The sequence below is a fragment of the Rhinoraja longicauda genome, chromosome 4 (genome assembly GCF_053455715.1).
Source record: "Rhinoraja longicauda isolate Sanriku21f chromosome 4, sRhiLon1.1, whole genome shotgun sequence".
NCBI lineage: Eukaryota > Metazoa > Chordata > Chondrichthyes > Rajiformes > Arhynchobatidae > Rhinoraja > Rhinoraja longicauda.
Genome location: NC_135956.1, coordinates 21145390 through 21150525, shown reverse-complemented (window position 1 = coordinate 21150525; position 5136 = coordinate 21145390). Strand labels below are relative to the sequence as shown.

At 41.5% G+C, this 5136-nt stretch overlaps 1 long non-coding RNA gene across 1 annotated transcript; it reads right to left on the bottom strand.

The window, feature by feature from the left end:
* Nucleotides 1–360: 360 nt before the first annotated feature.
* Nucleotides 361–4541, bottom strand: LOC144593084 (uncharacterized). The gene is made up of 3 exons (XR_013547199.1): nucleotides 4475–4541; nucleotides 1375–1465; nucleotides 361–1299 (listed from the first exon to the last, which is right to left on the bottom strand). It is a non-coding gene; the product is annotated as an uncharacterized LOC144593084 (long non-coding RNA).
* Nucleotides 4542–5136: the final 595 nt, after the last annotated feature.

The following is a 5136-nucleotide window of genomic DNA, read 5'->3' as shown; positions in this document are numbered from 1 at the left end:
GCTCAGGCCCTCAAGTCCTGGCAACATCACAGTAAATCTTCTCTGCACTCTTTTCCAGCTGAAGAAATCTTCCCTGCACTTTTCCCAGCATGTATTGTTTTTATATTAAACTACTCTGAACTAGTTCATGTTATTTTGCTTCGGAAATCCGTCTACTCTTACTTCATTTCTGGGCCATAATCCCGTTAGTTTTACAATATCACAGCGGGCAGAGAGTTCCAATTCCCACACAAGGAACAATGACAGATACCAGCTGAAATTTCATTATGAGCTTCCAGTCATCAGTGTATTAATGTATATTTAATAATAATAATAATAATATAATAATAATATGCCTTTATTGTCATTGTACGACAGTACAACAAAATTAGAAGTGCTACATCTGAAACAGTGTGACAGTGCAAAACTTTCAAAGACAATCGCACAAACATAGGAACCAACACAACAAATACCAATATCAATAAAACCAATAAAAAACCTAATAAATAATGAATGAGTTTTACACCTAAAATGCTGAAAATATTTTAAAAAGTGCGACGAAAGCAAGAGTCACATCAAATCAAGTGATTCCATTCACAGTTCTTATGGCCCAGGGAAAGAAACTGTTTTTAAGTTGGTTTGTTCTGGCCCTTAGGCTCCTGTAGCGCCTCCCAAAGGGCAGGAGAGCAAACAGTTCATATCCTGGGTGTGTGCTGTCCTTAATTATATAACGCGAGCTGGAGATGTCCTTCAGAGAAGGTAGTGGACAGCCGATAATTTTCTCTGCTGTCTTAATAACCTTCTGGAGGGCCTTCTGGTCTGCAGCTGAGCAGCCAGCGTACCACACAGTGGTGCAGTATGCCAGTACGTTCTCAATGGTGGAGCGGTAGAAGGTCACCAGCAGATTCTCCTTCAGTTTGTTTTTCCGGAGCAGTCTTAAGAAGTGCAGTCTCTGCTGTGACTTTTTAACTACCGCTGTAGTATTTGCAGTCCAGGAGAGGTCCTGGGAGATGGTGGTCCCCAGGAACTTGAAGGTGGAGACCCTCTCCACTTCCTTCCCATTTATAAGAAGTGGGGTAGGAACCGCTATCAGGAAGGACTGATTCTATCCATGTTATCTTTTCAATCACGTAGGAATCTCCTCCGCTTTCAGTATTCTGAAATGATTGCCCACTCTTGGTTTGCATGTGCTTATATCTCCACCAACTACTGCCCTTTATCAAGGTATTTTCATACTTTCCAGCTGGAGTTCTGACTTTAGTTTGCCTCAGTCAATATTGGGCCCGTTGTCAACTTTGTACTCCACCTCAATCCTTCAAGCTGTAAAGAAAAGGAGTAGGAAGGAACTGCAGATGTTGGTTTATACAGAAGATAGACACAAAATGCTGGACTTACCCAAAGGAAGTCAGGCAGCATCTCTGGAGAAAGTGAATAGGTGCAGTTTTGGACCTTTCTTCAGACTCGCATCTTTGGAGTAAGTGACTTACTGTGTAGAAGGGAACATGTAAAGAAAAGAAGTTATGCTGAGCATTGCAATCTCAGGTGGTGCAATGCTTGTCCTTTATCTCTGCAGCAATTTACTGGCACTTGCTCCAATTTTGTGCACTACATTCGATGCTCACAATGTTATCTCCTCGAATTTAGAGAAACCAAATGAAAACTGGCCGACTGCTTTACAGGATAAGTCTGCTCAGAGTGGGGAAAGCTTGACTTCCAGTCATCTGTCACTTTCATTCTCAATCACATTAGCAGATAAGATAGTGGCATTTATTCGGGTTTTAGATAGACACATAGATATGCAATGAATGGAAGGACGGATCACATGTGGACAGAGGAGATTAGGCATCTGTTCAGCATTTAACGGCATCATGTTTGGCAAAAATATCGGACCATTAGGCCCATTCCTGTGCCGTACTGTTCTATATTCCAAGTTATATGATCTATTCCCACTTTAAACCTAGAATTTGTAACTTTGTCAATGCCCTTTATGGGCGACTATTTGCATACCTTGGGTATGTAAGCAAAGAATCGTTTTTATATTAAAGTACTCTGAACTGTGACAATAACTGAACTGTGACAATATTGTCACATGTGACAATAAAGTATTCACTTCTATTCAATTCATTCAATTTAACTTCCAACACTGCTGCAATGATGCTCAACTTTAGTTTTAGAGATACAGCATGGAAATAGGCCCCTTGACCCACTTTCTCATCCACTCCATATACACTGGGGGCAATTTAGGCCAATTAATCCACATCCTGCATGTCCTTTTTGGAAGTGGGAGGAAACTGAAGCACCGGACGAAATCCACAGGGCTAATGTGCAAACTGTGTTGAGAACGTGCAAGCTTCACACAGACAGCAACGTAAGCTCAAGGAACAGTACATCATCTTTATCCAGATATGTTACACTCCTTGGGGTTCCCAATAAATGTAATAATTTCAGGTAACTAGTTTTTCCTTTTTATTTCAGACCGCTCCAGTTCTGATGTAAAATCATCCATTTAGTTTCATTTTTGGTCTCACCACGGATGCTGGCTGAACTGCTGGATATTTACAATATTCTCTTTTATTTCAGATCTGCAGTGCCTGCTCCATTCTGCCTCTCACACTTCCAACATATCCTTATGTTTAAAAAAAAATATCCTCCCTACCTTTTGAAATTCATACATTAAAATAGACAATAGACACAAAATGCTGGAGTAACTCAGCGGGACAGGCAGCATCTCTGGATAGAAGGAATGGGTGACTTTTCAGGTCGAGACCCTTCTTCAGACTAGGTCTAGGTTCGACTCTTCGGTTTAAACCAGCATCTGTAGTTCCTTCCTACAATAATAAAACAGACAGCTGAGAAAACACTGTGTTTCCTAGACAGCCCCAGTCTCCCCGTTGTAGACATTCACTTGATTCTCTCTATCTTCCCATTTCCTGCAACACTTGATTTTCACTTCTCCAGTTCAGATGAAGGTTCATTGAGCTGAAATATTAGTTTTGTTTTTCTCGCTCTGCAAGTTTTGCAATATGCCTTCCAGGAACAGCTAATGTCTTCACCTGTTGGTCATGTCATGGGCATTAATATTGTGTAAAATGGATAAAATTAGAAAGAGCCTTTATACAATCATTTATGTTCTGAACACTCGAATAATAGTCAAAGGACTGCCAGGTAAGAGAGGTCAATGGAGACACAAGGAACTGCAGATGCTGGAATCTTGGGTAAAGTGTTGGAGTAACTCAGTGGGTCACACAGCATCTCTGGAGGAAATGGATAGGTGATGTATTTCACAAAATGCTGGAGTAACTCAGCAGGTCAGGCAGCATCTCGGGAGAGAAGGAATGTGTGACGTTTCGGGTCGAGACCCTTCTTCAGACTGATGTTAGGTGATGTTTCAGGTTCAGATCTTTCTTCCAGTCTGGGTTACTCCAGCACTTTGTGCTTTAGTCAAGAGAAGGGCAATGTTGAGCTCGCTCACAACCAGACACTGCTTGCAGTTAAAGAAGCTGATGCCATAGTTTCAAAAATAACCAAATGTACAAGCCTCTTTTTCTGAAAAAAAATCTGGGGCGAACGTCTGAGAAAGAAGGCTATAGTAAAAAATACTGGAAGCACACAAAGCCTCTGATACAGGGAAAGGAGGTGTTCTCTAAAGCAGTCACCCAGTTTATATTGGGCTTTTCCAATGTAAAGGAGACCTATTTCGCGAATATTGATTGTAGTTTGGAAAGTCTGACAGGCCAATCTCCCTGTTGCCATTCTGTGATGCCAAACCTGATGAATTTTTCAGCTCTCCAGTAATGTGCTTCCATCATCTGATTAATATTTTACCAGTCTACTGAATGACTGATGTTATAGGAATCCCTCTGGCTTATTAAAATGTATTAAGTGGCATTTAAGATGAATTTTGTGCTCATCTTCAGAGTGAGCGAGAGGGAGAGGGAGAGAGCAGTGCCTGGGAACGATGTTTCTGATGATCCTCAAGCAGTAGGTATTGGGTATCCCATCACCTCTTTGATGGAGCACACCTTTTACATATGTATCTGCTAAGTAAGGTCTGAAATATTAAGCTGAAATATTAATTTTGTTTTTCTCACTCTACAAGTTTTGCAATCTGCGTCCCAGAAGCAGCTAATTTCTTTGTGTGTTGGTCTTGTCATGGGGCTTTATCGTTATGTAAAATTGATAAAAATTAGATAGAGCCTTTGTACAAGCATTTATGATTGAATACTGTAACAATAGTCAGAGGACTGCCAGATAGGAGAAGTCAATGGAGACACAAGGAACTGCAGATGCTGTAATCTTGAATAAACCACAAAGTCTGGAGTTACCCAGTGGGTCCTGCAGAATCTCTGGAGGGCATGCATAGGCGATGTTTCAGGTCTGGACCCTTATTTACTTCAGCACTTTGTACAACTTGCCCATATTTTGTATGGGACACTAATGTGGGCTCTTTCCGACCTATGTTATACACGACTTACATAAATAAACATGCACTTACGCAAGGGTTTCTTTCAGCTCACTGATTTCTGTGTGGTCTCCACATCAGAGCACCCATGTAGTCTCCACGTCCACATGGTCTCCTCGTCGAACAGCACATTTCCGTGGATGCAGAAGCACATCTTCTGATTTACATAACATCTGACCTCTGCAAGGTTCACGAGACGTAACCCTCACGTGTGTGAATTTTTGCTTCAGATTCCAGCATCTGCAGTCTCTTTTGTCTCCATTCTCATAGGCCTGATCTTCCGTTTCTCCATCACCTGGCCCATCAAGTCTACTCCGCCATTCAATCATGGCTGATCTATCTCTCCCTCCTAGCCCCATTCTCCGGCCTTCTCCCATAACCTCTGAGACCTGTACTAATCAAGAATCTACAGTATCTATCTCAGCCTGAAAATTATCCACTGACTTGGCCTCCCCAGCCTTCTGTGGCAAAGAATTCCACAGATTCACCACCCTCTGACTAAAGAAATTTCTCCTCCTCTCCTTCCTAAAAGAACGTCCTTTAATATTGAGGCTATGACCTCTAGTCCTAGAGTCTCCCACTTGTGGAAACATCCTCTCCACATGCACTCTATCCAAGCCTTAAGTATTTAAAAAAAAAATTAATGGGGATTACAGAAAATTACAGGACCCCTTAACTGCATTCATGTAAAGAGA